The sequence below is a fragment of the Heterocephalus glaber genome, unplaced genomic scaffold (assembly GCF_053883595.1).
Source record: "Heterocephalus glaber isolate CG9 unplaced genomic scaffold, H.glaber_assembly_v1.0 deba00001571, whole genome shotgun sequence".
In the NCBI taxonomy this organism is placed as follows: Eukaryota; Metazoa; Chordata; class Mammalia; order Rodentia; family Bathyergidae; genus Heterocephalus; species Heterocephalus glaber.
Window position 1 is genome coordinate 10,865,147 of NW_028258356.1, and position 27,769 is coordinate 10,892,915.

General features: G+C 35.0%; 1 protein-coding gene across 12 annotated transcripts in view; it reads right to left on the bottom strand.

Annotated features, from left to right (window-relative positions):
- The window catches only part of Ppp1r12a (protein phosphatase 1 regulatory subunit 12A), a 135,002-nt gene that overhangs the window by 93,454 nt on the left and 13,779 nt on the right, over positions 1-27,769 (bottom strand). Inside the window, exon 1 of one of the 12 annotated variants that reach the window (XM_087192501.1) lies at positions 1,067-1,200. The exons of the other annotated variants lie outside the window; for them this stretch is intronic. The gene's annotated coding sequence lies outside the window, so the exon portion shown is untranslated. Of the gene's footprint in view, positions 1-1,066; positions 1,201-27,769 lie in introns of those variants that run through there. 12 annotated transcript variants of the gene reach the window in all.

Genomic DNA, 27,769 nt, shown 5'->3' on the forward strand with positions numbered 1-27,769 from the left:
AGGAAACAACAAAAACATAACCAGCAGCTTGAAGAGGTAGGAGAGAAAGAAACAGAATGACTGCAACTCTAAGGAAGCAAAGGGAAAAATGGAAAATAAAGTTCTAAAGAGTTCAGGGTTTCTTCCTAAAAATGGCAGCATGAAGCTAGATTTCACAGAACCTTTCCCAAATACACACTAACCTTTTACTGCACCTTTGTATGTGCCAGGGGACTGTTGTAGGTGCTTTACTTCTATTATCTAATTTGTATGCATTTAATCCTCACCACAACTCAATATGTAAGAAACATTATTATCATTTAATAGCTGACTGGCAAGATTGGCATTTTAATCCAGTAGTCTAACCAACTAGGTTATGCAACTAGACAGTAGCTGCAGGACAAAGTAAAGTAACATTCCCAAACAATTTGGACCTACCTATCAAAACTTCAAATGCATATACCCTTTGACATTGTAATTTAATTCTAGGATTTTTTTTCCTGCAAATATAATCACACATGTATAAAATGACATGTATAAAATTATTCACTAAAACTGTAAGTATAAGATGGTAAACAGTTCATATGTTCTTAAAAATTAACTTATGGGCTAATTTAAATAAATGTTCATCAATACAGAACTAATATGGACTAATATGAAATAAATTTCTGGATATTTTTCCAATAAATAAGTATAAAAGAAGTAAAATCTCTAACCAATATATTAAAAATAAAACCAAAATAATTTATACATGATTATATACATATTTGTTCACATCACATAAAATATTTCTGAAAGGATATATAATATGGCAATTGTGACAGGACATATCCTGGCCAACCACAGGCCCCATAAAGTAGTATGAACTGCTAGGAGAAGAAACAGCCCTATATGGTAATACACTATAGCACGGAGAAGAGGAAGCTAAGTGGCTTTCTTCCCGCTTTCCCCACTGCCTAAGGATACAAATGACAACAAAATTCAGGTTCTGAACTTCTTTTTCCTAATGGGCTCCTTACTCAAGTGAGACAAAACACCTACCAACACATAAATAACTAGGGAGATACCCACATACCTGTATTCTTACCTGTTTTATATCCTTTGTACTATTTGCTTGCCATTTGGTACAATTCTGTTCTGAGTCTAAGTCTTTCTTGCCAATCCTTGAACATCAACCAGACCTTTTTAAAAGTTTGGCTTACTTCAGCAAGTATGAACAGACTACAGGAAGAAAAACATTAAATGGAAAGAATTGGGGGAAAAAGTATGTGACTTAGTCCATTTAGGCGAATACAAAAATTTCATGAACTAGGTGGTTTAAAATCACAAGCATTTATATCTCACAGTTCTGGAGGGTGGGAAGTCTAAGGTCAAGGCACAGGCAAATTTGCCATCTGGTGAGGGCCAGCTACCTGGCTAATACACAGTTAGATGGTCACTTCTAGCTGTTCCTCACACATTGAAAGGCAAACAAACTCCCTTAGTCCTAGTTTGTAAGGGCATTAATCCCATTTGTGGATTTCTGGGGGAGGACATAAACATTCAGACCACAGTAGTACTGTACACGCAAAACTCCAGATAGCAAAAGCAGTATAGAAGAAAATATAACTGGACAAATCAAAACCAAAGGATAGGGACCAGGGATTTAGCTCAGTGGTTTTGGCGTCTGCCTCGCAAGCGCAAGGTCCCAAGTTCGATCCCCGGTACCAACAACAACAAAAAAAACCAAACCCAAAGGACCTATCAGACATTGAATAGAACAAGAGATGAAAGGTAAAATGATAAACACTACTTGACAAGAAAATCTAGCATATTAAAAGAAAAATTCAGAATTCAAGGCAAGGTGGTCAAAAGATTCCTAATAAGTAAATAAAAAAGAATGTAAATATTTTAAATCCTAACTAGGTAGAAACATTAACATAGCTAGCAAAAGGAGATGAGGGAAGAACAAAAATAGTGTTGATTTTTAAAAAACTTCTCTGGTGAGCAGCCAATTAAATGTCTAAAACTGAAACAATGTGTCTAAAATTGGATGGAGGTTAGAAATTACTGTAATGTTTTCATGGCCTATCTTGTTAACCTTAAAGGAATCCTTAAGGAAATATTCTCTTTAGTTGTAAAGAAAAAAATTACTTAAATTCATTACTTCATTCTTAGGTGACAAATTTAAACAAATTGAACATTTTGATTAAAACAGTATATACAATATGCATTCTTTTAAAACAAATGTATCAAAGGACTTCTACAGAGAGAGATACCAAAACAATACTTTCTATTGAATTGATTATTACCTATAGGTGAACAATATTCACTGAGAAGTACTGGTTTTTTTGGCATCAAGCATAGTGCCTAGGTGACTGATACACTTCATGTGAGACTTACATATTTTGGAAGTTTTTCCGCTATCTGAAAAATTCTGGCCTGCACAGGTTTCTCTGCCAGAAAGAGGAGCTACAAAGCTCTGCTGAGGCAAATAAAAATTCTTAGGTAAAACAAAAACCAGTGCTGAAAATCCCACATATTCTTAGCTATACTATGGTTTGATACGTATTCTCAAGGGTTCATGTGCTGGAGACCCGGTCCCCAGAGTGGTGAGGTGAGAGGTGATAGAATCTTCAAGAGATGGAGCCTACTGGAAAGGCACTGGAGGAACTGCCTTTTGAAGAGTTTAAGGTGGTTATCATGAAACAACCAAGTTGGTAGTTTTAAACGGGCAAGGCTGGCTTCTTCCCTAGCTGTCTCTGGCTTCCTGTCTTGCCATGTGATCTTCCCTCTCACAGGCACTCATTCCTGCCACAGTGCCATGTGTCAATAGGCCTTCCTAAGACAGCAAAATGACAGGAGGCCTGATCTTGGGCTTCCAAGCTTCAAAACTGAGCTAAATAAATTTTTCTTCATCATCAAGTAGCCAGCTTCAGGTATTTTGTTATAACAATTAAAAATAAGTAATCCAAGCTTTACCATAAGAAAGCAAGTTAGGGAAAGTAACTGAGTTCAGCTGCCAAGATAAACAAAATTTCAAATCATTCTGATCACAAGAATTAACTTGATAGTTTAGAACTTGATAACTTCTCTGGACAAAGACAAGGAGTATACATTCTTCGGCTTTGCCTAGTTATGGTTGGAGTTTTGCTATATCTACCGATTCTTCCTCATTTTAGCTGCCTTTTACACCTTAGCCTTTATTTCAAACCTCTTCCCCAGCCTAGTTAACGTAACTAGGAGTGATTCTTTCCCTCCATTTTCTATAACACTGTGAACATACCTGTCCTACCACACTTAAAACAGTTTTAATTATCCACTCATATATACTAGTTCTGCATTTTCTTCCTCCTGCTTCAGCCTCCACTCCTTCAAATGCAGGGAGCCTATCTTAGTTGTTACTATACCCATACTATCTAGAATACATTAAATAGTAAATCAAATGTTGAATGGAAGGAATCTACAGTACATTTAAAAATTTTTTTTGGTACCAGGGATCGAACTTGGGACCTTGCGCTTGTGAGGCAAGCAGCAGCACGACTGAGCTAAATCCCTGGTCCTAGTACGGTTTAATTTTAATCAGAACTCAGGACTGAGTTGGCAATTCCTTGCCACTTCTAGATCACTTTAATCAGAGAAACTATTTTTCTGCATCCTATCTGACTTACTAAAGGAATATGGATAAGTTACAAAGCCTCTGCAAGTTTTCCTATATTAAATGGGAAAATAATTTTCCCTTTCCTAAATGAAAAATATGAAGTAGATAGTAAGAATTTTCTATGAAATATTAAATGATCTTGGAATAAAGTGTGCAAGGTGTGATCAAAATATAGTGAATGTTTAAATTTTAAAAATTTAGTACAGTAAAATCCACGGTGCCATTAATTCTCAAAATACTCCCCCCTCACTTCAAATACACGTATACCAGCATTCTTCTCACGTTCTGAAGCAGTTCTAGAAAGTCCTCTTTTGTGTCTTTATGAAGTATGATAAAAAGATATATAGTGAATTCTGCTGTTGTATACCATCCAATAGAAAGGTAGTCTCATAAAAACATTATGGAGCATGGTCATCCACCTTTTATTTACCAGACTTGTCATTGTGCAATTTCTGGCTCTGCCCCAAAGTCAAAATGACCATGATACATATTTTGAATGGATTCAGGACATGGAGACAGCCACAATAATACAACTAAAAACACAAAGACACTCATGAAAGAGGACTTCCAGAACTGCTTCAGAAAGTGGTAAGGACAATGGGATAATATGTTCAAAGTGAGGAGGAGTAATTTGAGGGGGTGATGGGGATAAGTCTTTTATTGCAGTACATTTTAAAAATTTAAACATTCATCATATCACATTATATAATTGAGATATTATGACCATTCCGAAAAATCACATTCACCAAGCCAAAAAGAACCGTATTAGAGCAGAATAATAACACAGCAGAGTAGTAAAAAGTCATTATACTAGCATCTCTATGATGGTTATTATTGCTGCTTATGAATGCTTACACCTTTTCCACCTCTGTCCGCTATTCACACAGTTCCAATTCCATGGTGGAAACACTGAAAGAAGTAACTTCACTTTCCCTAGTACCTGCCAATAATGAATTTTACATTTCCTAGTTGTGCCACAGGCAGATACAGCCCCTTTCCCTTGCTTCTAGCGACATTAACCGGAACTGCTTTAAAGTTTCATTTAAAAAAATCAAATTAAATAACCAAAAGCATGTACTGTTTGTTAAAATAACATTAGCATTCTAGCATAAAACTACTGCCCCAAAAGGAATTCCTTTCCTTACTAAGACACCACCAATACACAAAAGGTTCTTAGCAATTTAGCTACTGGGGTAATAAAAGCAGCCAAGATGACAGAATAGAAGACAAAGTAAACACCAGCCAATTTTTTCTTTTTCTTTTTTGAAGTGGTGCCTTGCCTTTTACTGACAATTAAAAGCTAAGTCTTGACCATATAAGGCTTTGGGATTCCCATGAGTGGTATGGTGGAGAGAAAATATTAAATTCGAGAACACTAAAATACATGAATATAAGTACAAAACTACCATGAGAGGGTTTATATGTTTTAAAATTCTAGTTACACTAAAAAAATCCCATAGCCAATTCCAGAAATGTTCCTGTAAAACATTACGATCAAATTCACAAAGTAAAAAAAAAATATAAAGCAGATAACTGAAATTTCCTTAAACAAATTTTGCTGGAAATCTTTCCATAGTGTATTATACATTCCTTTGTTATTCTAAACAAATCAAACAATTTAAGTTTTCTCTATAACTCATGATAGCAATGAATAAGGTTAGACAACAATGTCCTTGTACCAAATAGTTTACACTTAGATAATGGCAACTAAAATGATACCTAAGATTCTCCTAAACAATCATGTTTGCTTTTAATAGTTTTTATGCTTTCCATCTTGCTTTTAGCTGTCATCTCTTAAAATTATCTGACAGCCTCTATATTCTATTTGAATTTATACCTCTTAATCTCCAAATACTTTTTTAATGGAACCTAAACAACAGAACACAGAAATTAGGTGAAGTCTACTGAATAAAGTAAAAATGCTTGTGCTTAACTGTATGGAATCTGCAACTTGTTTCAGATCTATGAGTAACATATTTCTCAGTTACTTTTAGTTCAGTTTCCAGTCTGGGGGGGAATTATTAAAGAAATTATACCCTGTAAAATGTAGAGGTTGACATATAACTAAGTACTGTAATATCAAAATTGATCACTTTTTTTTTAAAGGAAACTAATAAAGGTTTTGTTTTGTTTTCTTTGTATGGAGGTGATTAAGATGAGCTATCAGGGCTGGAAATGTAACTCAGTGATAGAGCACTTGCCAAGCCCCTGAGTTTAATCCCCAGCAAAACCAAAAAAAGAAAAAAGAAAAAAAAGAAAAGAAAAGAAAAGAACAATCATATGAAACAGCTCCTGGAGATAATTTCAGAACTGCTAGGAAAAGCTGGAAACTCAAACCCTAAGCTAATAGTTTATCTTTGTATTATTTATAGCTTATTTGAAACTTAACATACTCATGATTTTAGAATAAAATATATTAGTAAATCACCTTGTGATTTAACTTTTCAGTATTCCAGAACAAAGGGGAGAGGTGTGTGTGTGTGTAAGCTCATTTTATAAAACTTAGTAATGTAAAAAGCTCAATGAATATAGCTTTTTCATGATAATAAAACAGATTGTATGAATAATAGATAATACATAGAGATTGGTAAACTTTAAAATTCTATTTTATCACAATAAACTTCTTCTTGCAGAAAACATCTTTCAGAAGACCAAAAACAGTTGTTTGACTTTAATGTCCTTCACCAGCAGTGCTACAATGTTCCAATCTCTTCAGTAATTACTGGCATTTCTTAGATATTATATGCTGGGTATAGAAAGACATACCATAACTGATACAAACCCTTATGAAATATATTAACAGAAAACCAAAGAGAAAACAAGATAAACTACATTTAATACCTCAATATTTAAGTGGCATTTTTTTTTTTTTGCAGGCTCTCAGAAAATTAGTCAATAGCCTAAGCAGGAAAAAGATTTCTATGAAAAATCTAATCTGTATCTTTATGGATAAAGTGACAAAGGTTAAAACTTTTTAAATTAAGCTTATCGGTAACTTTTTAGGTATACATTATTGATCACATTCATCATTGGGAATTTGTACCTGTACATGATATATCTTGGTTCTTCTTTTTTCCCCATTCCCCTACCCTCCCTTCCACCCTCCTCCCCATTTACAAAAAACTGTTTTTACTTTTTCCTTCTTTTCTCATATTTAAAAGTTTTTAAAAAGGGGCAGAGAAGTGTATCTGATAGTGAACATTAATACTACTTAAGGATCCTAAAGGGCAAGAAAGGGTGCTATGTGATTAGAGAAAATTAAGTTGATATAAGGAGAATTTTAAGTTGACCTTATAAACCATGCTGAAGGGATCAAGTTCACTCTGCACAACAGAATTTTTCCAATATAAGTAAAATAAGAGAATCCTTCTAAATGGAAAAAAACAAGGTCCTCTAATACTGACTGAAATTATTTGCATTACAATGTTATTTTAATAGGTACTAACATAAATCTACACTTTTATATATTCTTCAGTGCAAATACAAATCAAACTAAATTTATAAATTTTCTCACCACCTTTCACTTTATGTTTGCAAAGGTGCTGGTCAGTGGCATCATTTCACTCCCCATTCATTATAAATATGACGTTTTCATTAAGTTCATGATCCTTCACCATTTGTCTGTGGCAGTGAATCTAGGTGGCACAAATGCATTATAAATGTAATTTTGTGCAGAACTAAAATTTAAGAAGCAGTACACAGCTATAAGACAGCCATTCGTCTACCTTTTTAGCTAGTCATATTACTACATTTTACATTATCTCCACAATGAAAACTCAAGAATTAAAACTTCTTCTTGAGATGGAGATTTAGAGAAAAACAGGTTTCAAGAAAACCTAATTTCAGGATTATAATATGAACAAGTGGAGGATGATGCTGCCACTATCAAATGTTTTCCCCAGAAGACCACAAAACTGTGAGTTTCCACAGAAAAGTGTGCCCTACCCTACACTTTTACCGTCTTTCAAAGGAATACCCACCCCGTGTCTCCATTCTCACTGTGAATTTCTGAATCTTGCCAGCTCCAATTCTCCCCAGCCCACCATTCAATGACTTTACTCCTTTACAGTTCAACTATGCAATTATTACTTGAGAATCTCATATGACTCTTGCCAATCTCTAAGACTGAGTAATATAAAGCAATGCTAGGAAAATTAAACTATGTTGATTTAGCTACTCTAAATTCACTGTGAATTTACAGTGTATTTACTTATACTGCACAGATTTTTTAAAGTCTTCTTCCTGAATTTCTATCACATTCTACTTACCACTCCAAATATCCTCTAGTATGATGATCTCACTGATACTAAACTGCACTATTCTACAACCCCACTTACGATAATACCCAATGCTTTACCCTTATACTATTAAGAAAACTGACAGTCAATTAATTGCACTTCTCTAATGAGTCTCTTTTTTTTACATTCTTCTTTCTACATTTCTTATACCTTCATTTTCTCCTTCCTTTCCTTTGGTTTGGAGGAAGACAGGTTTTATCATTCACAAATGAAATTCCTAATGACTTTTTCTTTCTTCCCCCAGTACTGGGGATCAAACGCAGGACCTTGCACTTGCAAGGCAGGTGCAATGCCACTGAGCTACATCCCCAGCCCCTAATGACTTCTTACACAAACAACACCTGCTTTCCATCCTCATGTTTCAATTTTTTACCCTATGCTTCAGCCAAACCAAACAACTCACTAGTCTAATTCTGAATCTGGTATTTCTTCTGCTGCTGCTCTCTCTATGCCTTCCCTATACCTATACCTATACAACCCTCCCTCCAAAATCAAAATCTTTTCTATCTCTTCATATCCTAAAAGCTTACAGAAATAAAAATATAAACATCTTTCTTATTCTACTTTCCAAATATAAGATTCCTCTCTTTTCCCTTGTATTTTTATTACAAAATTGTTTATTTTATAGCAAAGTTGAAAGAATTTTACAGGGAACTCCTATATATCCACCACTTAAAATTCCTATTAACATGTTACTACATGTTTTATACATATATAACCATTTTTCCATTTCTTTACACATCCATTCATATTGTCATTTAAATGTACAGTTGTCTATCAGTATGTATGGGGACTCTATGGATACCCAAATCAAGTTCCTTATATGAAATGGGATAAAATTTACATATAAAACCTACACACTTCCTCCAATGTACTTTAAATCATTTTTACATTCTTATAATACTGAATACAATGTAAATGGTATATAAATAGTTTATTGTTTCAGCAATAATGAAAAGAAAAAAATGTGCACATGTTCAGCACAGATGCAATTATTTTTCTGAATATTTTCAATCCATGATTGGTTGAATACTATATTTGGATGCAGAATCCATGAAAACAAAGGGCTGACTGTACCAAAAGAGTAAAACTATAGAAATTAGTTTCTGCCTTAATACTTCAAGATATGTATTACTTTTGGTGCAACATTTAGATACAATGAAATGCAGAAACATTAAATACATATTTGTTGTTTCACCAATGCCTACAACTGTTTACCTAAACTTCAGTAAGATCTAAGCCCAGCACTCTGAGAAGTTAAGGCAAGAGAGTTGAAAGTTTGAGTCTAGCCTAGACAATTTAAGGACTTAGTGAGACCCTGTCTCAAAAGGCAAGGGAGTAGGTTGAGGAGAGCTAGGAATATAGTTCAGTGTGAAGGCTTTGCATTCAATCCTTAGTATCACAATAAAAAACCATCATTTAAAGAATGCCATCATTAAAGAAACTGTCTTCATGTCCCATTTTAGTCAATCTTCCTGGCCAAGGACTGCTCTGATTGTTTTCCATTATAAATTAAGATCTGGCCATTCTACAATTTAACGTAAACAGAGTTTATCCTTATTTTGTGAAGCTTCTTCTTTTTTTGGTACCAGGGACTGAACTCGGGTCATTTCGCTTGCGAGGCAGGCAGTGGAACAAGAGGTAAATCCCCAGCCCTTGTGAAGCTTCTTTACACAAATATGTTTATAAGATTCATTCATGTTGCTCTGGGTATCAGCAGTTCATTCCCTTTTATTGCTGAATCCCTCTTCCTTTTTATAGCTATCATAGTTTATCTACTCCCCTAGTGATGAACACCTGGGCTGCTTCCAATTCTCAAATATTCCAAGTTCCTATGAACATTCCAGTGCATTAGTGTTTTTGGAACATGTCTTCTTTTCTCTTGGATAAACATAAGGAGTGGTGAAATGTCTGGGCAGGTGTATAACTTTTACAAGAAACTGCCGAATATTTTCCCAAAATAATTGTACCAATTTACATCTCCCCATAATGAGTGAGGAGCTCCATACTCTGCCAACATATGATGATGTATTTTTTCATTTCAGCCTTTCTGATTAGTCTATGTCTCCCTTTTTGAAATATAACTGGCACTGTCTTATAGTTTTCATTTTATGTTGCATTGTTATACATTTCCTTGTTTATAAACTATACATGTCGTATAGGTACAAATGGTTAGCCATTTTCCCTCTTACAATACTATGGCAGAGTGCTTTGTACATGCTAGAATAAATATCAGTTTATTTGTTTAATAGAACTTATTTGCGCTTTGTGTTCTGAATAAGCTGAAGGAGTGCTGGGGACACCAAAAAAACAAGTCTATGTAATAAGGCTACAGATAACCACAGATTGGCAACTATCCTCCAATTTTATCCTAGTCTCGTGTTAAAATACAAAACATCCTTAAAACTATCTTAATACATTGACTCTCCTATAGCAATGTCATATCCAGACACCGGTACATAAAAACACACAGAAACAGAACATAAGCCACATGTAAATGTGTAGGGACTTTGTCTACTTTGTTCATCAATGGATCTGAGTACAGTGGACTCTTGAGTTAAACTCAATTTGTTAGAAAGGGCTGATTGTAACTCAAGTTGGTCAGCTGAAGGCTCAGGCTCCGCTACACAGCCTTCAAAGTTTCTCTCCTGTATAAAGGCAGATCTGTGTCCTTAGAGACACACTGACCCAGGATTTCTCAATTAACCCTACACGGGAAAGGATGTTGTAATGTTTCTTCCAGAACTCTTTAAAGGTTAAATCTGTATCTGAGACCTTCTGGAAGCACAAGCAGTCGGCATTTGGGTTGTAACTCAAGACTTTACTCATAAGTTAAAACTAAAATTCCAGTCATAACCCAAGTTGCTTATATGTCAGTCCAATTGTAATTCAAGGGTCCACTGTAACTACCACATAAAAGACAAACAAATACTACTGAATAAACACCCGTAACACACACATTTCCATACTTCTTAACAAGTCATAGCAAACTTAAATCACAAACAACAAAGCTTCTTTCATTTACAGTTTTTAGCCCAATACTCATGAACCTGTCCTTGTAAACACAGAAGTAGGTTTTGTTCCAATTTTTTCAAGGTATATCTTCACACAATCTGGAATAACAGTTCACTTTAAGTGCCCATATACATACTAAGACCATACACTGAATTTTAAGGGAAGGAGAAGACTCCTGAATAGTTGCCCCAGATGTACCAAGTCAACCTATCAATCAAAATGTTAGATTCTAACTACTCATCTATCTATACACCAAATAAGCCAGTGAGAAAAATTTCAAAGTGTTCAATTCTATTTAAAGTCTTAATATGAAGTCTTTGAAACTGTTCATTGTGAAGAAAATCCTTCATACCATTAAGATTTCCTGAGTATCTATTGACCAATACTCTAGGTTCAATGCTAGGTACTAAGACTACAAGGACAATACGCAAGAGTTAGTGCAAGAGACAGTCAAGTAAATAATCAAAGGAAAGTTACATTATAGTAGATGGCTATGCATCGGGAACAAATTAGGATAAACTTCTTGGCAGAAGTCACTAAGATACTTCGTCACATAACCTCACATGATGCATCCCTTAAGGAAAATTTTAGTAGTAATCATACTCAAGACACAGCTTTTAAGCAATCCTTTTCACAAGGGTTCCTACTGTTACTGAAATTTGGTTACTGATATGATGGTGAGGTATTGTCAGTTTTGGACTAAATAAAACACTACAAAAATGTGTATATATGTTTCTGTGTGAACATATGCTTTTATTCCTCTGGAAGAGGCAAAAAAGTAATCTCACTCCAACTTAACTTGCTCCTTGCTTTTTGAATAAGGTTATTAGAAAAAAATACGTACAGGACAACTGAATAGCTTCCTGAATAGCTTCCCAAGGTGACTATTACCATGCAGTTTATAACAAGAGTGTAAATTAGTATCTAAATCTGGAAAAGAAGGAAAGAATGTAAGACAGATGGACAGAAAAAAAAAAGGAAAGAGAGAGAAGAGAGGAAGGAGAACAAAAATTGGATTATGACCAAAAAGATCCTTTAAATTAATCATTCTAGAATTCTTTTCTGATATTTCACTATGATTCAGGCACTAGAATAAATATTTGGGCTTCACCAGTGAACACATAAAAAATGTATAATTGTGTCTTAAGCGAAGAAGCATAAATGAACAGAATGCCAACACTGAAAGACAGGTTTGGGAAGAATCAGACAAGTGGTGAGCAAGGGCTTCTTTGAGAAAGTCACAAAACTTAATGAATAAGAGTTAATCAAATGACGGTAAATATAAGGGGTGGAGAGACTATACCAGGCAAAAAGATATACTGTACAAGGGCAGAGGTATATAAGAGCTTAGCATAGTTAAGAATCTGAAGAAATTTAGTTAGAATACAAATGAACAAGACAGAGACTACCAAGGAAAGCCAATTCTGATAGGTTTTGTTAAGAATCTCTGATCTTACTCCCTAAAAACTTGGAGAGGACTTTGTACCTTTGACAATTCTTTTAAGAGAAATACAAAAATCCAAAGTAGATTTCATTATCATTATATAATATCATTATATAATTATATCATTATCATTATATAATAAATGCTCTCTAATAAAAAATACCATTTCCTTTGATTCAACTGCTAGTAATATCAGTAGCATTGTTTAACACCTGGTACTGTAATGCCACAAAGGATAAACCTGAGTCATCTTTGGGAAAATGGATGCACCTTGAGAACACAATGTTAAATGAAATAAATCAGATATACAAGCTTAAATATCATATGGTTTCTCTTAGGTGATAAACTCAAAACATAAGTAAAGAGCAAAATAAAAGATTGACAATAGGACATAGGGAAAGGGACAAGGACCAAGACATGGAGGGAGGAGGAGAGAGGGAAGAAAAAATAATTCACATGTGTTATGTACAAGTACCAATTCACCTATGAGGAATGTAATCATTATGTACTGTAAAAAATATACTAATAAAAAATAAAACTAAAAAACTAGAAAAAAATTTGTCATTCCCTCTCAAGCCCTTTTAACACTCCACATTATACATCATTTTATATATTCAGCATTTTAGCTGATCCTCACAATAAGTTGGTCAGCTTATTCCAACAAACTTATACTAGATTCTTAAAATTTTTTATCTTAAATTGAAAAATCAGTAAGATTTTTATTTTAAAATTAAATAATATTTAGTTCAATTAGCATTCATTTACCAGCTACACAAAAGTTCTCAGTTTTCAGATATTAAAAAATGGACATCGAATTTTCAAATTCACCTTAAAAAATTCCCGTTTTCTAGCTGTTTACCTTATAAATTTATTTTTAAAGGAATCTCCCTAAGTACCAACTAAGTAGAACCCAAATTTTTACATTATTATAAATACCACAATCTGGAATGTGATACTATAAATTCATAGCCTGGATATGCACTATTATATTACAAAATTAATTATTTGTGGGCCGGGGATGTATCTCAGTGGCACCACACCTGCCTGGCAAGAGGAAGAAGGTCTTGAGTTCAATTCCCCGTACAGAAAACAAAACAAAAAGAGAAACCACCACAATTAATTGAGAAAATAAAGGTAAATATAAATACAATCATAATTTCATAGCTCCTCAAAGATAAAAATGAAAATAAAACCACACTAAAAAACTATTACTGTCTAGCTGGTTCATTTTTCTCTATAATCAAACAATTATTTTCCATACCACATCAGACTTTCTTCCCCTGAAAGTCTATCTGTACATGTCATCTACAAACAGGAAGATAATTACTTTTATGTAAAAGCTCAACCTTTTTCTTTCCAATTCTGGATAAGAATAAAATGATGGCATTTATATGCAGTGTTTTATTAAAGAGAAAATATTCTAAACGACTAAAAGTAATTTTAGATCCACTCATTTTATATTTGCAAATTTTATAAAAAGCAGACTGTTCATGTGCCTCAACAGCTAACAAACAAGATGCTGGGAAGAGAGAAGTTACTCAAATATTAGCTCCCTTTCTCCTTTGGCGGGAAAGTCTGTGTGAGGTAGTTTCACATAAACCATCTCATTTCAACCTTCTGAAAGCCTGCTGCAGAATACTGTAATCCCCATTTAGTAAACTCTGATGGGCAAAGAACTCAAGAGAGAAGTAATTCCTTTCAGTAGTGCAAAGTTCTTCCTCTACATTTTACTATTTAAAAGAGAGTGAGATCCCAAGCAACATATTTAATTATTTCATACCTTCAAAAAGCATGCTGCTTGTAGGTATCTATGATAACTGCCATACCTAAAAGAGGCTCAAATTTTATTCCAAAATAGGAAGAGAGCAGTTAATAATAATAACAACAAACCAACGCCTTTGATTACTTTTTTCCCTGAAACTAAGAACCGCTTTTCCTGTAGTCTTTTCTTCCTTTATCTCCCTGTCATCCAGAGTCCTGTAAAACGCAGTTCTAAAATTGGAATCAGATAATCCAATAAAAACAAACAAGCTTTTAGTAATGGAAAAAATGACTTAAGAGCAGAAGCCAAGAGAAAGCAGGTATATGATCCCATATACTTGAACTGAAAATGAAACAGAGGCATTTAATAAGGCTTTTACACAGTGTTTTTGTTAAAAGAAACATTTTTAAAGAGCAGAAACATAAAATGCTAACGACCTGTGGCCTGTTAGTTTAACACTATACTTTGACCATTTTATGTTCAGTTAACATTTTTCTGGTAAAGGTGCTCAGACTAAAGAGCTGATAATACAAAAATTAGCTGGGCACCAAGAGGGTCCTCCATTTCTTGTCTAATACCACCTACTATTGCCCTAGGACAGCAGAATGTTTTGGCAAGAAGTGCTAAACCCTGGAGATCCCTGGCTATAACCAATAAGTTTCTGGAACACAGCCCTGGTGCAGTACTAGGAGATAACTGTCCTATCAGATCTGTTCTGGCCTATCAATGGCTCTATAATTAGGCCCCAGGGATTCCTGAGGATACCATGAGGCTATAATCTGGTGATTCAAGTAATCCAGATCAATTATAGCAGAGTGTCCTAGAGAATAGTGTCTAAGCTACCCATGTTCAACTCCCAGCTCTGTAATATAAGTTTTGTAGTGACTTTGCAGTCACAGCCGTACCTTTCTTCACTGACATAATGAAATAATAAAAATAATACTCACCTCATATGCTTTTATGAGGTATTGTAACTGCCTAAGACAGTGTTTGATACACTAAATTTAAACACTGTTTTAAAAGTGTTTACTATTGGGCCAGGGATGGTTCCGCCACCTGCCTTCCAAGTGCAAGGTCCTGAGTTTGAGCCCCGGTAACAAAAGAAGTGTTTACTATTTATCACTCCGAACAGGTAAGTTCCTCTGAAGACGCAGATATTATTTCCCATACTTGTTACAAGACTATAAGAACCCATTATAAATGAAAAGTTCTACATTCCAGCCACAGCCCATTTTAATGTTACATTGATTTCACAATAAAGGGGGGTGCTGTAAAACTGACAACAAATCATATTTACCATGGAGCGGGTGGGGTGGGTAAAGAAACAAGAAGCTTACTGTGTGAGAAAAGGGCCTAAAGATTTAGCCTGAAGAAGCCTACTCACAATGGGATTTGATAACTATGACATCTAATTAAAATGTATTTTATAAAGTGTATTTCAAAATATAATCTTCATGAATTACTTTGTTCATTATAAAACTTTTGAATCTGTAAAAGCTATATAAGATTTAAATGCTGCAAACCTAGTCTATTATTCTACCTTGAGTTTCACTCTTAAAAACAATCCATTATCAGAACATACATATGCTTATGTTCTCTCTCTGTCTCTGTCTCTAACTTCAAGTTACAGTACAAAGATGGGTACTATTAATTCAAATTACTGAAAAATGTTAGTTTATTGTAAATATATGTAACAATTAAGGAACAGATTATTGTGGTTCATGGCTAAAATATTACTGACAGGAAAAGGAAAAATAGAAAAAAATCAATTCCTTGCTTTTTATAGTTTCTAATGCAAACTAATTTATAAACTAATTTCTGAACTGCAAAGATTAAAATTGTAAAATATAGATCAAAACCGAACTTTTTTAGTGAAGAGGAAACTTACAAGGTATGATAAAAATATACAGTGAATGTTTAGAATTTTTTTTTTAAAAATTACAGTAAAAGATACATTGCCATTAACCTCTTATTTTTAGCACTTACCCATCATTCTTGCCACTTTCTGTGCAAGGGGGCAGAAGTATACTTGAAGCAAGAGGAAGTACTTTGAGGGGATTAATAGCAATGTATCTTTTATTGTAATATATTTTATTTATTTATTTTTTAGTACCAGGGATCAAACTCGCGACTTTGCTTGGGAGGCAGGCGGCGGCACCACTGAGCTAAATCCCTGGTGTGACTATTTAATTTTTAAAATGTATTACAGGGCAGGGGATTTAGCTCAGTGGTGCCAATGCCTGCCTCCCAAGTGCAAGGTCCTGAGTTCCATCCCCGGTACCAAAGAAAAAAAAAATTAAACATTCACCACAATTTTTGACCACACTGCATATAGCAGCAAACAAAATAAAAGACTGAAAGGAATATTTTCATCTCTGAGGTAAACTAACGAAATGGGTTCCTTATGGCTGTGTTATTGCTATTTCCCACAGCTAAATTAACCCTCATACAGTAGACTTTAGTTCATTCACTCTATTGTTACAAATTCATCAATTTATAAATTGAAGTCCATACCACCAGGCTCCTATGATTTATCCCTCTAGTCTTCTTTCAAATACTATTTTTCTGGTTCCTAAAACCAAATCTTCTCCAAGTCAAACACTCTCATTCCATTTCTATTATACAGGTTCAGCTTCTTTTTCAGCTTCACTCCATTTCAGGGTACTTTACAAGACTACAAAATTCTAGCAAAATCTGCTTAACCTTGTTTAAAAGAGTAGCTGTAAAACCTGGTGGACACAAAATTTTGATCTTTAGTGTGCCTTTTAACTTCTTATAAAACAACAGTGTTTGAAAAGGCATATGGGAAACAGATCTGTTTAAATTGCAAAAGCCTCCTGGCAGATGTCCTCCTACCCTCCTCGTATCCCAGTCTCTTCTACCTAGCGGTATAGAACAGCTGTCTCTGAAAAATGTAAATCTGATTATACTATACAATTACAAATTTTCAAAGCACTCCTATATCCCTCAGAATGAAAATAGGCTTAGCAGGGCCTCCTGGGTCCTATCAGATCTAACCTCAGTCTAACTGGTTATATCTCAGTCCCACTGGTTGCCTTCTAATTCCTCCAAAGAGCCCTGCTCTCTCCTTCCTTTCTCTGAAGGGAGTTTGTATAGCCTTTCCTGTATTTCTCCACCCTCTGCCAAGAATCCACCTCTCTATCCTCTACCACCAACTCTTTACCAAGAGTTTATTTTTTTGTTCTCCCCTCAACCATTACTTCCAGAGACCCCATCCGAAATTTCAAAACCTCATACTCCCTAGCATATCTAGCAATACAAGGCACTCAACAATCATTTGCTAAGTGAACACTGACAGTAAAATCACCAACTAATCTTTATAAGAGAATCCTTATAAACATAAATTTCAACATTGAATCAGTTTAACAAGGAAACGTAGCAATGTTTAATGAAATCTGAGATTTAAAATATGTATTAATCTATAAAGCAAATGTCTCCAAGGCTAATACATCTAATTCAGCAAGAAACAATGTTTTAATACATTTGAACTTTTTAAATCAGCAGTATATGAAAATTCTACCACATCCTTTCCATCTGCTACTGTCAGTCTTTGTAATTTTAGCTATCTCAGTGTATGTGTAATGACACCATTATCAGTTAATTCCCTTTTTTTTTTTCAGGAAAACATGTTTATTATAAAGGACATTACAAAAGACACAAGGGTGAGACATGTGGGAAAGGATATGGAACTTCTTTGTGGGGTCTTGCCTGTATTGGGCTAGCAGGCAGCCCTCAGAATCTACAAATGGGGGAGGGGGGTTATGGGTGCTTCATTACTTAGGCATGATTGATGAATCCTTGGCCTTTGCTGATTCTAATTTTCAGCCACTCTCCACTCCACGGAGGTTGGTTGTGAATTGAGTTAAAAGTTTCAACCCTCTAGTTCTGCCTTGGTATTTTCAGTAACCTGCCCTCATCCCAGAGCTACTAAGGAGCTGCCAATTTTTAATCCACAGGCAAGCATGCAAAAAACACTATGACCTTGGAGATTCAAAGGATATTATAATTTATATGCCAGAAAACAAGAAAAAGACATAATATATATTTCACAATGTCACAATTATAAATCCCCACTAATTCCTTTCTAATCCCAATGACATTCTTCAAGGGATATCTGACATTTTCAGTAATTACTTTTCTTTTCCTTATAGTTTTACAACATGTTTGTGCCTCCTTGGAATATACAGTTTAGTTTTATATGTTTTTGAATTTTATATAAGTTGAAACATACTATCTGTATTCTTTTGTGATTTGCTTTTCCCCCTCAATATGATGTAGGTAAGATTCACCCATACTGCTATCTGTAACTAGTATTTATTTATCTTCATTGTAGGACAGAAACCCATTGAATAAATATGCTTTAATTCATTTGACCATTCTATTATTGGTGGTCATTTGAGTTGCTTCCAAGTTGGGCTATGATGAATAACACTGCTTTGAACATACTTAAGCTTTCTTTAGACACATGAATACTCACATCTTTGAGGTATCTCCTAGGAGAACTGCTGAGTGATGGGGTATGATGGTCTTCCACTTCGCTACATAATGTCAAAGTGCTTCAAAATAATCCCATCTATATATAATCCCTTCAGCACTGTATCAGTTTCCAATGCTCTGAATTTTGTTAACATTTACTAGTGTCAAACTTTAACTTTTATTGATATGATAGCAAGGCAATAGTATTTTATGTCATTTTTGTGTTTTCTTTTTTACTTCCTTGACTGCTGATGAAATTGAATGCACATTTATTGGCCTTTGCACCTCATTTTTTGTAATGTGAGATGTTATCAAAAAATAAAGCTTGTTTTTTTTTTCTGGTTTTTGAGACAGGGTCTTGCTATATAGTCCAGGCTGGCCTTGAACTCACTATTTAGCCCAGCCTGACTTCAAACTCTCGGTGAGCCTTCTGCCTCAGCCTCCTGAGTGCTAGAATTATAGGTGTGCACCACCATGCCTGTTAACAGTGTGTATTTAAATACTGAAATATGTACTACAATAAAAGACTCACTGCCATTGCCATTAATCTCCCTAAAAATATTTCCCTTTGCTTCAGATTGATTTATTTCATTGTTTTTGCCACTTTTTTGAAGCAGTTCTAGAAGTTTTCTTTTGTGTGCTTACGAGATGTAATTAAAAAAAAAATAACAGTGAATGCTGCCATCCACATGTAGTCAACTGGAGTCTTTAATGGCGGGAGAAACTTTTCATCATGAGTTGATTACATGTTGTTCTATCTTCCTAAATTCCTGAGTAGAAATACAGATCTATGTGGAGAAACCATCTTATTCCTCAAACAAGGGGAGCTGGTGGTGGTCTGCTTCTTGTGCCAGGATCAACAGGTGCAAGTACGGCGGTCTGGTGTGCCTTTATTGCAGAGATTCTCTTCACTTTTCCAGTGGGCTTCAGTTTTCATCAGGGAGCCTGAGAAAGGCCTCTATCTGTTGTTCACTTCAGCTCTATCTTCTGGAGCTCAGGACAATGGCCTTTATGACCCGCTATGACTTTGCAGTGTGGAACCAGGTAGCAGCACAGCCAGGAGGCCAGAGGCTTGGCGGGGGGGGGCTTAATTCACTTTTTTTGGGTGAATTATTTTTTCAGTTTTTCTATATTTATTATCACTTGAATGTTCTCTTTAGTGATGTGCCTGTGTATTTTCTATTGATTTGTACATGTACAGATACACATGTACCTTCTTTTCCTTTATAGATAATTACTTTGGTGTCCTGGTTTAAACTTTTTTCCCTACTGCAAGGTTATAAGGATATTCTCAAATACCTTCTAAAGTACTGTACCTGTTAACATCTTGTAAAACAAGAATGCATTTGTGTTTCACATTTAGATCTACAGTATAATCCATTTGGAAATGAGTTTGGGTACGGTATATAAACAAGAGGGTCAAGATTAAACTTCTTTCCCATATGGATGGGTTGGCTGAGTTCTACTTATTGATAACACTGTCATTTCCTCACTTCTCTGATGTGTCACTTCTTGCACTAATAATATACTATCCTAATGACTGTGGCTTTACAGTCTTATGTCCATCAAAGTATGTACTCAACTGTTTTTTTAAAAAAGGCTGACTTAGCTACGCTTGGCCCTTTTCATTTATGCATCAGTGCCATTTTCCACACACACATACACATACACAAACAAACAAGACATAACCTGAATTCTGGTTGGATTTGTGTTGAATCTATAACTCGTTTGAGGAAAACTAATATCTTTGTAATACTAAGTCTTCAAAGGCATGAACATAGTTGTTAAATGGTTTGAATTTGAAATGTTCCCTCAAATCAAGCTAAAATATTGGTTGCCAGCTGATAGGCTTTCTGGGAATTTACTGCATCAGGAGGATTTTTGCTTTATCCTGGATTAATCCATTGATGAGATCTTATTTGATGGCATTACTGGAAGTGATGGAATAGAAGGTAGGGCCTTCTCTCGCCCTCTGGTCCCCCCGCTTTGTGGGTGCTATGAGTAAGCAGCTTTGCTCCACCACACCGTTCTGCCACGATGTTCTGCTTCACCTCAAGCCCACAGCAATGGAATTAACCAACCACAGACTGAAACTTCTGAAACCTTTCCTCCTTTTAAGTTGTTTTCCTAGGTATTTCATCATAGCAATGCAAAGCTAACATAACACATTCCTTCCTTTATTTAAGCTCAATGATTGTTCTTAGACTCTCACAGGTAGTCTACAATATTAATACTCTCATTCTCAAAAGTGTACGATGGAGTTTTCTAGGGGTAGTACATGCGATATGTCAGCAGACTAGATGCTGAAGTACAAATCTGAGTTCAGCTGTCTTAAGTAAAACATTAAAGAAATTCACAAAAATATAAAACAATGGTATTCTTTTCTGAAGTTTTTTGTTTTGCAAAGTACACTTATTTTTCATAAACATTTTTATATTGAAATGTAATGAGTTATCATTTGAAATAAATACTTTAAAGTATTTTTTTGCTTTATTTTATTGTTTGGTAAACTACAAATAAGGTAACCAATATAAACAGAAAGTTCTTCGGGTTCCTCAATATTTTCTTAGCATTAAATAATAATAGATAAAGGGCCGGGGATTTAGCTCAGTGGTTCTGCCGCCTGCCTTGCAAGTACAAGGTCCCGAGTTCGATCCCCAGTACCACAAAAACCCCAAAACCAAACAAATGATGATAAAAATAACAAGGACACTGACAGTAATACAATTAATTTATCTTATTCAGACTTCTTCAGTGTTGCTTGTACTCACTTGTGTATTGTCTTCAATTTTTAAGAGTATACAGGAGGTCTTGAAGCCCAAAAGGCTAAAAACTGCAAATTCAAGATTTAATATCTATTACAGACTGTGGTTTTATACAACTTATATTTGCATCTTTCTGAACTTGTTTATTACTTCCAGTTTAAAAATTTATGATTCCACCAAAGATTGTTCAGAGGGGTCCACCAATAGCTACCACTGACGGTCAAAAATGATAAATGAACCTAAGATGATCGAATGATCCCTCTCCTGGGAATTTGAATTTGGAACTAAAAAGGACATCACTCTCTCTAGATATCTAGACCAGAATATAAGCTCTGGAATTGTTGGTGAATTTATTTTTTGCCTTCTAACCTGAAAAATCAGAAAATTTAGCTTGCTACAAGGAAGAATAAAAGCAGATTGTTAGAAACAATGATTTAAAATGTAAGAGGTTCTTCTGTGTTACATATAGCTTCTGGTTCTTATTCCAGAAAGCTGGGTTCTATGTGATCTCTATAATCTTATAATAAGCTCTAGAGGCTTGTTCCAATGAACTATTCTTACTTAAAACAAAGACTCCTAACTAATACGTGTACAAAATCCTTCTACATTTTCTTACTAGTGGTTGGTTTAAACCTGTGGATAAGTATGTGGCTTTGAAAACTGGCTCCTTTTGTTTCTCAGGAGGCTCAAAGAAAAATCAGTTGAGCTGATTGGCTAACTGTTGTACAGTTTCTAGGGCACTGGAAGAACTAATTTTGTTATACAGATCCATTCCCCTTGTGGGTAAAGGGTAAGTTTTATCAGAACAGTAGACATATTCTAAAGTACACCTCTCACAGGTAATCTCACAATGTGAAGAAACAGATTTAAAGTTCTTGCTCAGCTTCTACAGCTTTATTTACTAACATATTAAATAAGGTAATGTCAAGATTAAGAATCAAGAAAACTATTTCCCTTTCAGGTTGATATGAACAACAACTAATCAGAATGCTGTCATGTATATAATGACTCATCCAGCTGTTAACCTGCCTAATCTTGGCCAAAATATATGCCAAGTTAGTGTCATGTTAACCATAAAAGCAAAAAAAGCTGTTCTGTTTTACTAAAAATCAACCCATACTCAATTTGCAACATTTTCCTTATTTAAATTTATAAGCCTTCTTTAAAAAGGAAGTGAGTCAACATAACTTGTTTTCCAAAAACTCAAGCTGGCATCTAGTGCTCAACGCAATCTCTTCCAGAATTACCTGTTCCAGGAGAGATGGTAGGAAACAAAAAGGTAGATTTATTTTTTTAAGTAATGGGGAGGGGGAACAGAGAGAAAGGGAGGGAGGTAAAGGGATAAAAAATAATCAAAGTATGCTATGTTCATGTAAAAGTCCCCCAAAACAAATTTAACTATTATCTACCACAAACATTTGCTAATAAAAAAAACTGGAAAAACCCCTAAAATTATGTCACGCTACATAATAAACATTAGAATTATTTTTTTATTAAATTCTTTTATTGGTACATTGTAGGTATACAACACAATTACATTTCTCATTGGGAATTATACCTTTATATAATGCATCTTGGTTCTTATTTTTTCCCCATTCCTAGCCCTCCCTTCACGCCCTCCACTCTTCCCTATTTACAAAGACTTTATTTCCATTTTTTCCATTTCTCATCATTTTTTCCTTTCCCTTCTTTCCTTTCCCCTGTGCCTCCCACTATCCCTACCCCTTTGGACCTTTTCTTCCTATTTTACATTATCGATTATTCATTCTAATCTTTGGTACATTTTAGGTATACAATATAATGACATTCATCATTGGAAATTTGCACCTTTACATAGTCTCTCTTGGTTCTTATTTTTCACCCTTGCCCAGCCCTCCCTTCAAACCCTCCAGTCCTCCCTATTTACAAAAATTTTGTTCCTATTTTTCCATTTTCTCATATTAATCCCATTCCCTTCTATCCTTTCCCTTAGCCCTCCCACTTCCTTCCCCTTTGCCCCTTTTCTTACTATTTCACATGACCTATTATACATTTAATCCTTATTTACACTTTCAGTTTCTCACACCAGAGAAACTATTTGGTATTTACACATCTGTGTCCTATTTATTTCACTTAAGAGTATTGCCTCAATGTGCATCCACTTAGCTATAAATGTCTCTAATTTCTCATTTTTTATGGCTGAGTAGTACTCCATTTTATAAAAAAAACCACATTTTCTTTATCCAGTCTCCAGTTGATGGGCATTTGGGCTGTTTCCAAGTTTTAGCTATTACAAACTGCGCTGCTATGAACATGGGTGCACATATATCACTGTGGTATGATTCTTTTAATTCTTTGGGGAAGATCCCCAGCAGTGGAATAGCGGGGTCAAATGGGACTTCCAGTCCTAGTTCTTTGAGGTATCTCCATACTGATTTCCACAGTGGTTGCACCAGTCTACACTCTCACCAGCAGTGGAGCAGGGTTCCTCTTTCCCCACAGCGCCGCCAGCATTTGTTATTGGTTGATTTCATGATAGCAGCCATTCTTTCTGGAGTGAAGTGGAATCTCAGCGTTTAAACATTAGAATTTTGCCAGTCCATGGGAGAAGAGCATTTTAGATAAATATGCATATAAAAATATAGATGTAAATGCTATTCCATCAGTTTCCTTTGTCTTCCTAGTCTTGGTCTGATTTATAACTTTAAAGTCTTTCACTAGCCTCAAAGGTATTTTCACAAAATTCATATAATTCTGTGCTTTAACATTACCAATTCTTTTAGAAATTTGTGGTCATCTTTAAATTTATTCTTAAAATAAATTTTCATTATCAAATGCTTTTCATAGCCACATTAAACAGGAAAAGAGCTCACTGTATAAAAACTGCTTTTGTAGATCTTTCCTCTCTCTCTCTCATTGGAACTGTCTAAAATTCTGAATTCCAAATTGTTAGATTTTAAAATCCTTCCATATCTAAGACCTACTTGTCTTTTTGGTAATTATACTTTTCTTCAAACCTTCTGTAGCTCACTTGCCAAAAAGCTACAAAATATATCTAACTACACTCAGAATTTTCTTGTTTCTAAAACTCTCCAAAGGTATCCATCACAATGCCAATCAGCAATTCCTTATGAAATAAAAGGTTGAGAATAAAGGAGAGTGTAACACAGAAATAAATACTTAACCAAAAGACTAGCAAATTAAAATTTATTATATCAATGTGTTAAGCCCTTAAAACATTACTGGAAACAGCCATTTAGGCATTTTTCTCCTGTTCTGCTTATAAAAGATTCAAAGATGACACAATTCAAAATTTTTATTTTCCCAGATTTTTGTCCAATGCAAGAAACTTTTCTCCCCAAACAGATCATACCATACAAACTAATGTGCAATTAACTTTCTTATATTAACGTGTTTTTGGAAAGAGAACAATTTATATACTATCAGTTCATTTCATACATCAAACACATACATTCCAACTAAGATTGGCTTTAAATGTCAAGGACAGGTTGAAAAGAGAACAAAGATGTCATGTTAAATTTAGACTTAGAATTATATATATAATAACTCCATTTAAACTGAAAAAAGCCTAATGATGCTTCAGGTCAAAATAATCCACAACATTCTGTATAAAAGCTAGTTTCCTCATTAACTGTGCAACTTTAAAACACATTAAAATATGCCAAAAAGAAAACCTCACGGTCAAAGCAAGCCTAGCACTATTTTGGGCAATACAGAAAAAAAAGGTATATTAGGCATAAGAAAAATGTATCATGCGTAAGTTTCTTTGTTACAGCTAATATTTTACACTTATTTTCTCTGAAAACATCCCTGAGTAAACTGAGAAACTGAAAGAGAGCAGAGATTATTGCATGAATTCTTTAACTGTATAATTCTTGGGAGAATCCAATACATTCTGAGAAAATATACTCTTACTTCCCACTTTAAGCTGTGATCTTATTTTCTTTTCTTTTTTTTTTTTTTTTTTTTTGGTACAGAGGATCGAACTCGGGTCCTTGTGCTTGCACAGCAGGCGGGAGAACCACTGAGCTAAATCCCCGGCCCTGTGATCTTATTTTCATAGTGCACTGTTTCAGACAACAAAGAACCTGCAGATTGTCAATACTAGCACTCCTTCCTCTCCAAAAATTCTGGGCTCCATTTCTCTTCATATTCCTAAACACATACCTTGCACACCCTTTACCACATACACAATAATATCATAAAAATAAATTTATCCTTACTTTAGATGTTCCTAATTCTAAACTGAGAAACAGATAAATCCTAAAACAAAAATTTGCATGTATATTTAGGTAGTTTACTGAAACCCTAAAAGAACTTAGCATGAATCCCCTACCTGTGTGGGTTTTAAAAATAGTTTCATTAAGCTGTTTTATTTGGTCTTCACATTTCCAAACCACGACTAAGAACACGACAAAAGACTCCAAGCAAAATTTCAATATATTACTTATAGTAGTTAGGCTACCGTTCCTCCATGTGCCCTTTAGCATACATTTCATATTTGACTGTGAATTCTTTTGTTTGCCTTCCCTGATATCATTCTTATGTAATATGCTTCCAACCTAAATATAAAGCACGTAATAAATCTTTACTGTATGCTGTGAAACACACCTCATTCCCCTGTTGTCCATACCAGAAGCCAGGTACACACACATCTTTGACTGCTCTCCCTCTGCCCAAATCACTTCTAATTCCTACCCATTCTATGTCTTAGATATCTGGAGACAATGTACTGTTTCCCACTCTGATTACTACTGAGCTACTTCACATCACAGTCATTTCTCTGAGACTACTCAAATTCCTCAACTATCTTTCTGCCTCCAACCTTGCACTCTTTGCGGTGCACTGTCCATGCCACAGCAGGGATAATTTTTCTTAAAAAGAAAATTGGAATGTTTCAATTAACCAGATGAAAATCTTTCATCATTTGTTTATCTCCAAGTCTTTGTATGTATGTTATTTCCTCCCTCTGAAATAGTTGCTCAGTCTTCCCTCCCTCACAAAACTAGTTAACTTCTATTCATCACTCAGCACATGAATTTTATCCAGGAAGCCTTTCCCCTTCCTAAATCTAGGGGAGATTTGCCTTCATGAGCTTCAAAACACAGCCTACTCTCGTTATAATATCGTTCATTACACATAGCTGATATAAATGTATAATTGTCTCTTTAGTTACCTATGTACTCTAATAGACTGCAAACACTGTTAAAAGCAAGGGCAACATCTGGTAGTCTTGTTTGCCATCATAACTACATGACTAACAACAAGCTTAGGCTGCAGCTGGGGGACTGCCAGTGCCTCAAATGTTAGTGATGAATATTGATAAATATATAAGCAACTTCACTTTAAAAAAATAAAAGCATATTGAGATATAATTCATATACCATTTAAACTGTAAAATTGTGTGGGTTTTCAATCCCCGGTACAAAAAAAAAACCCGAATGGGGCCGGGGATTTAGCTCAGTGGTTCTTCTGCCTGCCCCGCAAGCACAAGGACCCGAGTTCTATCCCTGGTACCAAAACAAAAAACCCCAAAAAAACCCACCTGAATGGGTTTTAGTCCACAGAGCTGTACAACCACTGCCATAAATTAGAACATTTTGGGGCTGGGGATTTAGCTCAGTGGTGCCATGCCTGCCTCGCAAGCACAAGGTCCTGAGTTCGATCCCCAGTACCACAAAAAAAAAAAAAAAATTTTTTTTCATCATCCTAAAAAGAAACAGTGCACCCATCAGCAGTAACTTCCCAACTCCCCACACCTCCAGCCTCTGAAAATCATTTATCCTGGCCTTCTTTCCATAGATGTCTATTTTAGACATTTCATTTAAAAGAAATCATGTAACGTGGTCTTTTGTGACTGGCTTCTTTCACTTAGCATATTTTTAAGATTCATCTTCGTAGCAGATATCAGTTTTCTATTGCTAAGTAATAAGTCTCCGATTCCAGTGACAAAACATACTACTCTATTCCCTGCTTTATAGGTATCTATAATGTTTCTACTTTTTGACTATTAGGAATCTTGTACATTAAAGTACAAGTTTTCAATTCTCAGGGATACTGTATTAATGTTTTCACCACTAAGACAAAATAAAGGAGAAGAGGTTTACTTTGGCTTGTGTTCAGAGGATTCTGTCCACGTTTAGTTGTGTCCAAGACAGAAATGGCATGGCACAGAGGTATGGCAGAGGAAATGTGCTCGACCTAGGGTACCCAAGAAGCAGAGAGGGAGAGAAAAGGGAGGCGCCAGGGACAATAATACACCTTCCAACCTGGCCCTACCACTGAACAACACAGCCAGCTAATGAACTCAACAGGGAACAAATACACTGATGTCTACAGTGCTCACATGACCTAAACTGTAACATATAT